The sequence below is a fragment of the Ptychodera flava genome, chromosome 16, assembly GCF_041260155.1.
Source record: "Ptychodera flava strain L36383 chromosome 16, AS_Pfla_20210202, whole genome shotgun sequence".
Classification (NCBI taxonomy): domain Eukaryota; kingdom Metazoa; phylum Hemichordata; class Enteropneusta; family Ptychoderidae; genus Ptychodera; species Ptychodera flava.
The window spans coordinates 30,782,111-30,795,860 of NC_091943.1; the positions used below are offsets into that span (position 1 = coordinate 30,782,111).

At 38.6% G+C, this 13,750-nt stretch overlaps 1 protein-coding gene and 1 long non-coding RNA gene across 2 annotated transcripts in view; one reads left to right on the forward strand and one right to left on the reverse strand.

Moving 5' to 3' along the window:
- LOC139114563 (uncharacterized) overlaps nucleotides 1-13,750 on the forward strand; it is a 485,747-nt gene that overhangs the window by 109,924 nt on the left and 362,073 nt on the right. The window lies entirely within an intron of this gene.
- Nucleotides 16-1,453, reverse strand: LOC139114583 (uncharacterized). The gene is made up of 3 exons (XR_011547899.1): nucleotides 1,350-1,453; nucleotides 879-941; nucleotides 16-192 (listed from the first exon to the last, which is right to left on the reverse strand). It is a non-coding gene; the product is annotated as an uncharacterized lncRNA (long non-coding RNA).

Sequence of the window (13,750 nt, forward strand, 5' to 3'; positions counted from 1 at the left end):
TTTACTTTTTCTCACCAAGGTCAGGTTCCTCCGAGAGGGCAACATTTACGAAGGAAATGTAGGTTTGGTTATAACCATCTTTCAGGCTAATCTCTAGAGTGTAATTTCCGGGTGCAAGGGCTGTGCCATCCGGATAGTCTCGGTGAGAATATATTAATCCCCCGCCAGCTTGGGTGAACTTGTCTTCGTCAGCTGTATCATTGACATCCGAATGGAATGTCACTAGACACTAATTGTATACATATATCATGTGCACATCTACACCGAAAGTGGGATAATTTTGTTGAAAATCCATGACAGCAAAACAGTTATTTAGGGAGTACTACGTCGCTTCATTCCGTTAAAAATTGCGGAAAGGTTACGTAAGTATTCTTTATTTTTCGTGTTTAGTTTTTAACAAAATAAAAAATAATTCGTTGACGATATTGTCGACTGAAAAACAACCATAGCCGGTTTTATTGAAATAAGCGATGTCACATGACAGTCTTGCAGATTCTTAAAGAATACCATCACACATCCTTTTCAAAAAACAAGGATGAAAATGGGGTGGGGGTCCTCCGAACAAATTTTGGTAATAGATAAACACATAACCAACATTTGTCAGTAGTTGAATTTATAAAACACTGACATCTCTGTGTTCACGCTACAGCGAAAAAAATTAATATTTTTTATTTTCTGGAAACCAGACCGTTAATTTTTGCTCACTCGAAGAGCTTAAAATCTAACCCCAACAAGCACTTGATCAAAAAAGAATTGTAAACAAAGTCCGAACATCAGTTCCCGAGACGTGAAGATGGACATTGGTGTATATCTGTACAGTTTCCGTGTGACTTTTGTAGAATTTTGTAATACCCGGAGGAAGTCATAAAGGCACTCACCATAAAAGTCTGTCCGCGAAGAATGTATGTCTGCATCAGTCGGTGTAAGTTTCATTTCAAAGCCTTCGTCGACATTGTTTCCATTCATTTCAATGTGAAAATAGTAAAACAAATCATATGGAGATCTCCACTTTAAAAGAAACTCGCAGGCTACATGCAATGTAATACTACAAACTATAAAAATGAAAAATATTTTCTGTGTGAAAATTGTGTAAAATGTTCCATCACGGTTTTATAAATTCTCTTTGATTTTCGGACTGATAAGCTATACTCGATGACTGATGGAAAATGTCATTTCTCTTCCTTGGATCACCTAGACTTTTCTAAACATAGTAGCAAGAAATGGTTTAAGAAAAGGAACACATTCTAGCAAAAGGCATTTTAGTCAGGCTAGGTCAATGACAAAATGTAAGTAAAAGGGATTGGCGAACATTTTTCATCAGCATCCGCCACTTAATGCCATACTTTTACCTGCCATTCTCGCATTTCCAGTTTTATCTGGTGTTGCTTGGTGAATGCACATCAAGGTGGCAATCAGTACTAATTTCACATAATCCATTTTCCTTTTACTTGTTCTGTAAACGAGATTACAAATAACATCGTGTTGATTGTGTAGGTCATGTACTCCTGTACATACTAATAGACTTAGACTTGGTTCAAGTTGGTAAATTAAAAAAAGTAAAATCATTTGTAATAGTTTCGCTTGTGTCTCTCCAATTTCATACAAACCTATTTGGAATTTGGCAGCCCAGGTCAGGTTTTCCCAGCGATCGAACGCGTTACCTTTGAGTTTCTGCCGGATTCACTGGGAGAAACTCTCCTGAATAGTGTTCATTCCACTCATTGCGTTCACCCCACTAACGCGTTTCAGATGAAAATAGAACACAAATCATCGCGTTTACCCCACTCAATTATCATATACCTACATTCACGTGCCTGTGATTAAAATGCAGTCAAACCTAGCAAATTACGAAAACGACCGGCCATGCGGTGGAACTTCACAACAAAGTTTCAATATCTGAACTGACGTACTTGAATGACAGGCACAGGAAATGATGGCCAATGAAAACGCATTTTCGTTGCATTTTGATCATAATGTATCTATCGCAACTACTCCTCCCTCCCTACAGAAAGCCCATGGTCTTTTTTTAGCCCTGCTACAGTATGTCTCAGTGCTGAGAAGGTCGTGTCGTTGTCATGACGACTATCAAAATTTACATACAACTCTGACAGTAAAACGGGTTGTCAATAGGTCATAAAACTTTTGAGTATCACTATCGTCCATTATACCTGTTTCCTTGGGTATTAAAGGTGTGAAATATTCACATCAAATGAAAAATGACTAGAAAATCCAACTGATGCGTAGAATCTACATTCTCGCAAGCCAGAGCATTTTTTCCTGCTCTCGCACTTCGGGCGTTGGGTGATAAGACTCGCCGAAGAGGGCGTGGTGTAGGACGATGAGAATCTAGAAAAAGCCTGTTCTTGTCTGGGTAACAAAAAATATCCCTGAACTAAAATATGCATGGGCTACCACCCATTGTCACTGTGTCACTGGGCTACCAACTTCAGAAAATGGTAGCCCAAATGGACTACCAGGGAAAAAAGTTAATTTCGATCCCTGTATTACAATAAATGAACAGCACGCTTTTGTCCTTCTCACACCTCGATTTCAGCCTAGATCTCTGTTGGTCACATACCAACAGGGTAAACCTAACACACAAGATATTAGATGTCTATCCCATCTTAAAGAGAGCTCAGAACACACACTGGTGTTCTCATCACATTTATATTCGTCTATCGCGAACACATAGTACTGAACAAAATCATGGCAGCGAAAGCGGCCCTATCAGCTTCCCAAACCTGAAGCTGTGGAATCTATTGAATACTTCGCTTTCAAGAGGTCACACCTCAAACATAACCAAATATAACATAAAACAACCAAAAATATCTTAGCTCTTCGGGTTTCTTATTCTTTTCTACACATATATGAAAGCTTGACAGGAATGACAGAAATGCTGTAATTGTGTTTGCTTGTAGGTTTGTTTATCGTTTTGAAACAAACTGTGTAGGAATGGGTTGTCTTTAACGAATTGAATGCCATAAAAACGAACCATGACAAGAATAATTGCAAGACGGATCGCCAATAATATCTTGAAATCTTTGGTCCTATATGTGTTGATGTTTTCATTTACCATCAAAAGTTTTCACTACACCACCGTCATGCATAGCAACAGTCAACAATCGTAAGCGACATGTCACATAACCTCGATATTACCTTGTGTGTCTCAACATTCAGTATCAAATTGAAGCTGGGAAATATCTCCTCGGCGTGCACAGTGGCAATTCGTCGAAAAAGAGTGTCCACACACGGATCGGGATGCCAAGAGACGAATCGTAAAGTGATGAAGTAGTTCAGAAAAACAAAAATCAAGACTTGTCATTCACAGGTAAGCGAAAGCCGCACCGCAGGGAAGCCATGTAACTTCTCGAGTGAGCTATGTCATCGACATGATTATTGTGTTTATTTCGGCCTTGTTGTCATGGACCTAACACAGAAAGATTAACAAGATAAGTGTTGACTCTTTAAGACATAGCCTGAAATCACATTTTTTTACTTAATACTATTGTTATTGTTTATATTACTTTCTGATTTGTAAAAATGCACACAGACGTATTTGTATCGTGTGTGTTTTCTTAAAAAAGTCCGATCAATCGTTTTCAGACGCTCAAGTTAGCACACTGCGGCTAAAATTAGGAAAAGAGCCAAAACCAAAGGGTAAATTTATGTATATTGGGATAGAGGTGCTGAGAAAAGCAAACAAGATGTGTCACATGACAATGTGTAAACGGCTGTCACCCTGTAAATCCCCTGGCAATGTGTAGCGGCTCGGAGGGGTATATTTGGTTCACGTATTGTCATCATTTAGAGCAACTTCAGGTTTCTTAATCTAGGGCTATTTACTACCTGATTGTATTTAAATATAAAGAAGAACCAATCAAACGGCTTAAAGCTTCGGAGAGACTTCACATAAGCCATCAATGCAAGTGAATCGTTTTAGACACACGATATGAACAAGACGTAGAATTATTTTTGTTTCCTTTGAAAATAGATTGCCTTTATAATTTATGTTAAAGTGGTTACATTTACGTCTAACAGAACATTTGCCATGGTTAAACTGTACTGTTGCGATATTTTACGCACAAATATTTCCCTTTAAACCCCTTGAGGAGGTTGACAGATTGCCTTCTTTTTGATCATACATTTAAGTCATCGTTATCCACCGGAAGGTGAAGCAGCCAGACTAGGCTGTCAACATTTTGTCACCCATTTGGTCGGTTTTTTCTTTTCTACTACCAGAGGATATTCCTACACTTGTCAATATATCGACAAACGCACACAGTCGATTTAAAAGAAGTTTACGTGGGCTGCGTTTGTTTTGTCGAGTTTAAAGATGGACATTTTCAGCATTTAGTAACAGTAAAATTGTCTACTGACACATAACCTTCTGAAATTTAGAATAGTACAACTATCGTTTCCTGCTATAGAAATCCTTTTCAAAAGTAACATAAAAAAGTCTCAATTACCTCACATTCCTGATACTGCCAGTGTCAATACTTAATCATACCACTGTCACAGGTGTATATGCATGACAAATACACATGAAGTGATTTGCGACTTCCGATAGTCTTACTAATAAGTCAGGTAATTATGGCATCTGCAGTTGCTGTGAACTTTTATATGCGAGACATGAAAGGTCTATACCCGAACGTACTGAATACTCCTACCAAACATTTCGCTAACGCAGAGAGTTTAGAGCCTTAGGGCCTGAAGTCATTGAGTGAGTGTGCGAATATTCAGAAATTTCACCTTCAGAATGTCAAGTCCGCGACCGCAAAGTTATTAGCTTAATAGATATTAAGACGTGCATTGAATTCTTAATAGATGCTAACATGTGCATCGAAATCAACAGAGTTTATGGTATCACGGTATATGTTGATGGATGTGAAAATCTTGTATTTTTATGTCCATTCGAATGTTAATGCGTCTCAAGGTGACGTTGCACGAAGTACAGCGTATTTTGCTCAAAATAATTTCTTTTGCAAATATTCATTCAATTTTAGATTAAAATATTGGTTGGGTTCACCTTTTAGCTTCTTAGGCAGTCCCACGTTGGGTGAATAAGAAGCGTAAATTTATGCAAATAAATTATTTACATTCTGAATAAGATGCAATTTAATTTTGCTTATCATAATTTCAATCACATTCTTGTGTGTCAGTCTTTCAACCCACGCAATTTTAGAATGAGGGTAGATAACGCAAAATAAAATGGTCGTTCTTTTCTACACGTACTCTTGTTTCAAATGAAATATTGAATTTCAGAGAACACTGTCAAGTTTTTTACTTAAATTAGTTTTTTATCATTAATACCAATATTCAGGTTTTCTACCCCAAATACCCTTCATCCTTCGAGGAAACTATTGCTACCATACTGAACTTATATTCTCTGCTTTTAGGAAATATAAAGTATGAGGTGTTTCCATGTCACCTTTGATGAGAATTATTCCTTTGAAAAAAAAATGTTAGCTAATGTCGCGACTGCATTTTTAATGACCTATTCCTAAAACTATTTTGCAGTGGAGTACGTGCATTACGTCATACCATGCACTACCATTAAAATATTACACTATCTTGGCGTAAATCATTCGCTGCTCTGTCTGTCGCTTAACAGGCCAGGTCAGGGTCAGAAGGTTGAAGAACGACTACTGCAAAAGCATGCAGTGCGTCTCCTGTGGCTGTTTTTGCACGGAATATTATGGCAACAGCAGAGGCTGATTGTCGTTTATGACTCTTTGAGTATTAACAATCGGTTATAAATGATCTAGAGTGAAATAAAATTGAATAGCTCATGGTTTCACGATAAGACTAGGTTTCAACATAAGCTTCTGTAAACTAAAAAAGCGCGACTCTTCTACTAGTAGAAGAACGCGACGGCATAGTCGCCTGCAGTTTGCGTCTACAGAAAAAATGCCGTCCAAAAGCACCTCGGGGACATATCGGATTCTTAACTTTCACAATGCGTTTTGTATCTACCACTTGTGGGGTTCATTTTAAAGCTGTTGGTGTACAAAAGTTATCACGTGGTAATTTTCCCGCCAGTATTGATTGTTTCTTGAGATTAAATAAGATCACACCATGGAATATCCCGTTCTCGATTGTTCTCAATTAAATCTTAACCAATAATTAATTAAACTATCACACTATCTCTTATCTGCTTCTCGTACGATCTGAGTCAATGAACTTCACACGCCTTGGCCACGTGAGGGACGCTTCAAGATATAATCTCTACAGGGAGGGGCGTTACATCAGTACGCCACGTTTTAAAGAATAGTAGTTTCATGACGCGCATTAGCTTGTACAAGATTCAACTGTTATTTTGTTAGACGAAAGTATTTATTTGCATTTAATCTAAAGCAATATTACTGACAGTGATTACAGTCTTGAATACAGATTAACATTTCGCATATCACGTTCATTCAACTCACTTTTACACCTGATAGATCACAGGTATACGATTCTATTTTATTAGACAAACTTCGACAAAGTTCTCCCATAATAAGTGCAGCGCTCACTTATCTGTAAAAACCACTGTTAAAATGGTTGTATATTTTGTATTGGTCCATTTTTGACCACGAAATTAAGACAAGATATAACATGAGAATACATAAGGAAAAGCTAGATCTGTCCGTAGCTAGCAATATGCATGAAACTTAAGTAACAGATATCTAACTGTATCTATCTATCTACCTATCTGGAGTGTACCTATCTTCCGGAGTTATGCAGACGTCATTATGTACTTGCAATGTGTCTACATTTTCACCTCTCTTTCATTCCCTACTGATTACTTTCTTTCTGTTTCCATTGTTATTTTCTTCATTATGATTCTCGCTGTTGACTTTAAGGGTCTATGATATGCCCCAAACAACATTTTTTAAAATTTTCCAGAGTTGAATTCACATCCAGAATCTTTGAACGTTAAACATAGGGTGTTCATAAGCTGTAAACTTAAAAAAAGAACAAAAGGTGAAACGCGTGAAAGCAAATTATCTACTTTCAATTTTATCTCAACCCGTTCAGCACCATTTGTTAGGAACTGCTAGGTTGCTTTACGTACACAGTCCGCGATACGGCACCGTGACAGATTTGACAGTATAATCAACACCAGTGCTGAACGGATACTACAGTCGATCTTAAGGTAGCATGCGCCTCGAAAGTGAATGACTTTAACTTTGGCTCAAACTTTCCTCAAGCAATATTTCAAGCAATCTCTTTTCAAATCAAAAATAAAAATTGGGGGTCACCTTGCAAATTTTGGTACTAGAGAAATAAATTACCCAAAATTTACCGATATTTGAAATCAAAATGGCCGCTATCCCTGTGTTAACTCTATGGAGGCAATGAAGTTTTCGATTTTCGAAAAACTAAGACGGTGAAAATTTTTCTTACTGAAACAGCTTTAAAATGAACCCCTACAAGTGGTAGATCAGAAAAGAATTGTAAAAGTTTGAGAGTACGAATATTTGTCCCCGTGGCGCTTTCGGACGGCATTTTCTCTGTCAACGCAAACTGCAGGCGACAATGCCATCGCGTTCTTCAGATTCTCAGCTAACGAGGGACAATCTGTTACAAAGTGATGACTCGCAATATAGTCTGCTTGGCCGATTGCTTTAATTGTTCGTCGAGGCTGGGGAACATTCATGAACATATTTGTTTTGCCTCGTCACTAATTCGTTGACGTACAACCTGAAAAAAGAACACCTCAAATGATGTTAGGTACCTGAAATACATTTGAATTCATCTAAAAAGTAAATTTATCTGAAAGAGCACGCTTTTTGTAGGTTACAGAAGCTAGATGGATTTCTCCGGTTGCTCCTTTTGGCTGTGAGTTGATCTGAACACAGTTTACCTGACATCTAACCCTAGCCTTATCGTGAAACCATAAGGTGTTCAATTTTATTTCACCCTAGATCATTTATCACCGGTTGTTCATACTCAAAGAGTCATAAAATACAATCAATCTCTGTTGTTACCACAATTCCGTGCAAAAACAGCTACACAGCTTCAAGAGACGCATGCTTTTTCAGTAGTCGTTCTGTAACCTTCTGACCCGGACCCGGGCTGTTAAGCGACAAACAGGGCAGCCAATGATTTACACCGAAGTAATGTAATATTATTATGATGGTGGTGGTGCATGGTACGACCTAATTTTTGCCTACTCCACTGGAAACAGCTTTAGGAATATGTCATTGAAATGCAGTCGCAACCTTAGCCAACACAATTTTTTTCAAAGGAATATTTCTTTTTATTTTCAAAAAGCAGAGAATCTAACTTTAGTATGGTAGCAATAGTTTCCTCGAATGTTGAAGGGGTATGTATTTGGGGTAGAAAACGTCAATTTTGCGTTAATGATAAAACTAATTAAGTCAAAAACTCGATACTTTTTCCTGAAATTCAATATTCCACTTGACACAAGAGTACATGTAGAAAAAAGAACGTTTTATATTGCATAATCTATCCTCATTCTAAAATGGCAGGCGTTGAATGACTGACACTAAAGAGTGATTAAAATCATGATAAGTAAAATTAAAATGCCACTTATTAAGAATGTTGTGAAAATCTTGATTTTTATTTTCTCCCATAGAGATAACACACGGATGGCGGCCATTTTGAATTTCAAGTATCGGTAAATATTGGGTAAATTGGTTCCATCGGTACCAAAATTTAATTTGCACGTTGACCCCCGTTTTAAGTCTAAACATTGGAAGATAACCCATTTTTTGTGGATGATCAGGTAATTCTTGAGAAACTTTCGTGCTTTCAATGCGATTTCGCTAGCAGAATCACTAACGAAAGGTTACACTACAATCATAATGGTAAAATGACCAACTGCTTTAATGCCAATAGAATTGTTAATATCAAGAACCCGCCTCAAACCCCTATTCCTAGATTGATGCATCCATGGCTGGATTTCCAGTTCGGTTTTTTTATTAGGACAACCGGCAGCAATGGCATCCGATAGTGCCTCAACGCACTTATCAAACATGCAGACCGATCATGCAAACGTTGACGATAAGCTAGTTCCAGAGGCACAAACAGCCTCCGACGCTCCACAACAGATGTGCTTTTATCGTCGACGTCGACTCCATTGCCGAATGCTATAGCTGTGGTCCCGCCACCAACTGAGTGCGATTCCAATGTTGTGGAGGATACTCAGTACTTCAAGCGCCATGGACTCAGTTCCAATATTACGGAGAACTTCAACGTCAGAGAGGAAACGCTCTCTTCATACGTCAATGTCGAAATTCCAGCCAACCGCGTAAAGAGACTACCCCAAAGACCACAATACCGCAATTACCAAACCAGCGAGACTCCTAATAGACATAATGTGGAAGATACCGAAACAAGCCCATCTCTTCTATCGGCTTCTCAATCACAAGATTTGAACAAACTTTCTAAACCCCTTTCCGATGACCGAGGGACTCTTGGCAAATTAATCCTTCTGTTGGCAAGATTACCAGCTTTTTAAGGGTAAAAACGATCATCATCATCATGGAAAGAGAGGTAACAAGCGTTGATTTCCCAGTTCTGCTTTTTCAGATAACTTTCTGTAATGTTCTGGAGGATAAAAACTGTTGCTGTTTCTCTCTTTTACTGCCATGGACAGACTCCATATCTTATAGGTAAATGTGAATGGTGTTCGTGACAAAACTAAACGTGTTACATTGTTTCATTGGCTTCAGCGACAGAAAGCTCTCATTTGTTTCCTCTATGAAACCTACCTGTCACCTGATCATCAAGACTTTATTGAGAAAGAATGGAAGGGTAGCGTTATCAAAAATAGCCGTGGTGTTTCCATTCTTTTAAGTCAAAGTTTAAACGGTGTTTTATCATGCCATGATTTTGATTCTGATGAAGGAGGCAAAAAACTTTTTGTTAATTGTCACATTGGAAACTCAACCTTCTCTCTTGTCAACATTTATGCCCCTAATGTTGTAATGGACAGATGTGATTTCTTTGTCGACATTTCTTCCTGGCTAGCAGAAAAAAGATATTTTCAGTGTTGTTCTGGGTGGTGACTTCAATATTGTGCTTAACCCAACATTGGATAAGAAGGGAAGAAACATTCCTTATCCACTTCGACAAACACGTTGACAAGTTATCTCCCTCTATTTGCTGTCGTCTTCACTATTTCTTACTGTCAAAAAAACCTCATCAAAAATTCTTAGAAAGCTGATATCAGAACCTGTTTTTTGTCAGACCATCAGGCAGTGTCTGTCAAAAGTCGCACCGATCAATGCGAAAGAGGACCAGGGATTTTTCGACTGAATAATTTTGTCTTGAATGACGATAACTATATCGATGATGTCAAAAATATTGTCAGGTCTACCACACTAGAGTATAAAGATGTGAATATTTTAAAGAGTGTTTTCTGGGATTTGATAAAAATTTGTATAAGGGAGTTTTCTAGTTTTTATTGTCAAGATCTTGCACAAAAGATATCGAAATGAAACTAATGAATTAGTACAACGACTTCAACATCTTGAAAACGACCTTGTCGATTCCCTTGATCCTAACACTGATGAATTTACAACCATTTGCAGTAATAGAGCGCGACGAAGCCACTGCAGTGAACTGCAATAAAACTGCTTGTACTAATTAGTTTCAGCTGTAGCCGTGGCCACTTTGGTGTTGAACAAGGCTACTTGATAAAGACCAAAAAGTCTGCTTGTACAAAGGCAAACTAGCTCTGTCTGAGGCTCGAGTTGTAAATGAGAGTTTACGATTGGCACCCTGTCCCATACCCTGTGTTCAGATTAAGAGACAATGTAACATTACCATGCACTGGTCCATGTACAAATCTTTTTTATTTCAACTTCCCCAGACAAACTGTCTGCATGGGACATACAATGTTGTCGACTTTGCCAGCTGGCTACAGCTGAAACTAATTAGTGTGAGCAGTTTTATTGCAGTTCACTGCAGTGGCTTCGCGCTCTATTACTGAAAAGGGTAGTAATATTGTGAAGAGTCAGCTTGCACAGTTGTATGTTTATCAGATGGAAGGAGCTGGAGTCAGAGCAAGAGCAAACTGGTCCGCAAAGGGAGATAAACCTACTAAATATTTTCTCAATCTCGAAAGACAGCACGCCCTAAGTAACAATATTGACGCCGTTGATTGTGCGGGTAAACTTTTTACCACTACTAGGGATACCTTAGACGAATGTATGGGTAACGGATTTTTTTCGGTAAGTACTATACCTCTAGCGACATCCCTGATGACGATATAGCTGGCTTTCTTCGTTCTATTCAATTGGACAGGGTTTTAACCGACAATGAAAAATACAATTTAGACCGTGATTGTACGTTTACTGAGTGCACCAATTCTGTCAATAGTCTCAAACCCGGTAAAGCTCCCGGACCTGATGGTATCCCGCCCGAGTTTTACAAGACCTGCTGGAGTTTCATTGGCCTAATTGTTTTCAATTCAATCAGTGAAGGCCTATTTAATGGAAAGCTGTCCCCTCGCAACGAAGAGCCGCTATCAAACTTATTCACAAGAACAAGGAACGTGACCAGCTTTGTAACTGGAGACCGATTAGTCTTCTCAATACTGATTATAAAACCTTAGCTGCAGCTTTTTGCATCGTTACAATCTGTGCTCCTTTTAAATTAATTCTGACCAAACTGCTTACATGAAAGGCAGATACATAGGGCAAAATATCCGTCTCATTCAAGACATTATTGACTACACTGATAATGACAATGTTAAAGGCGCCATTTTGTTTTTAGATTTTTCAAAATCTTTTGACACACATGAACGGATTTTTTTGTTTGCAACACTCCAGGAGTTGAACTTCGGCAATTTTTTCATCAACACTATTAAAACAATGTATAATTCTTTGTTAAGCTGCGTGCTTACCAATGGCTGGTCTTCCTCGTATTTTGCACTTAATCGAGGAAATCGACAAGGTTGCCCTCTCTCAGCCCGGCTTTTTCTACTTGCTGTGGAAATAATGGCTAACCAAATAAGACGAAATCAAGACATCCATGGAATTGGAGTCCATAATAATTCGTCACGTTTTCACAATTTCACAGAAATAAAAATCTCCCAAGTTGCCGACAATACTTGACTGTTTGTTATGGATGTTGTTTCAGGTACGGTTCAGGTTTGGACGAGTGTCTTGCCTTCAACTGAATGTTAGTAAATCTGAAGGACTGTGGCTCGATTTGTGGAAAAACAGACGCTACACCTCGGCTGGTTTGAAATGGAATCATCATCCAGTAAAATCATAAGGCATTTATTTTGGTTACGACCGTTTAAAATGTCTGCTACTTGACTGGGAGAAGAAAATCGAAAGGCTTAAGACTGTTTTAAATCTTTGATCAAAGCGTAAGCCAAGTCTGTATGGTAAAATCACTATCATCAAATCATTAACTCTTCCAAAATTGTTTTACATTCTGTTAAATCTTGGTGCTTCTGATGAACTTTTGAAGCCGGTCAATCAAGCTGTTTTTAAGTTTTTATGAAATAATGGGCCTGACAGAATAAAAGACTCACACTGATTGGAACTTATGAACGTGCAGGTCTAAAGATGCCGGACATCTTTGCCTTCCAATGCATTTTGTGCTTCATGGATTCGTAGACTGTGCGATTCGACAACCGCTCGCTGGAAAGCTTCGCCATTGAGCCGTTATGGAGCTGATTTTTTAATTTTCCATTTCAACTTCAGAAACTCTTCTAGTTTTCCATACGTAGACGCAATACCAAGTTTTTATCAATTAAAGGACAAAGTCGGCCACTTATGGCGCGTAATCAAGGCCAATATTCGAACTCCCAATTTTCAACTATACAACTCAACATTCAACATTCAAACTCCCCATTTTCAACTATACAACTCAACATTCAACATTCAAACTCCCCATTTTCAACTATACAACTCGACATTCAACATTCAAACTCCCCATTTTCAACTATACAACTCAACATTCAACATTCAAACTCCCCATTTTCAACTATAAGCTTACAACTCAACATTCAATTATCGAACTCAACATTTGGGATTCCTATTCCCCATTTTCAACTTTCGAACTCCACATTTTCAACTTTCGAACTCAACATTTGGGATTCGTATTCTCCCTAGGCATCCCTAACTTGCTTCATTGTAGTTACCCACGTTTTCCTTCTGGGCTATACTACGTCAGAACGCGTCATAGATACGTCACATGACGTTTCGGAGTTTTAGAGTTACTTATGGCGCGTAATCAAGGCCAATATGCGCGTAATCAAGGCCAATGTTCTAGAGGGTCCAAAAATATGGACCGGAAACACTTGTGATGCTATCAAGATTTACCGCCGACCTCCGCCATCACTTAGGCCTAATTCGGTCGCTATCATGTCGTCTAATCAAGAGCATGCATGCGTGGCTCGCCATGGCTTATTTTAAAATTAACAACTCGCTTGTTAATTTCCACACTATTACAGCCAAAACACAACTCAAACACTAAACTAGCTCTGCATGGCAGGGCTAGGCAGGGCTGTGTGTTACCGGCGTTATACGGCCTCCCACCACATGTAGTGGGAGGCCGTATAACGCCGGTAACACACAGCCCTGCAATGCAGAGCTAAAACACACCAAAGCACATACAAGACGAGATGGCTGATGTGTGAAGCCACTTTCCCTTTACGGCTGACTCGCAGCGTGTTTGCAAGGTTATATCTGATTGGTCGATTGTCACTATTCACAGCAACTTAGGGAGTTTATTTGTATTATTTCATATAACGGTACGATTCTGCCAACCAATTGGATAACAG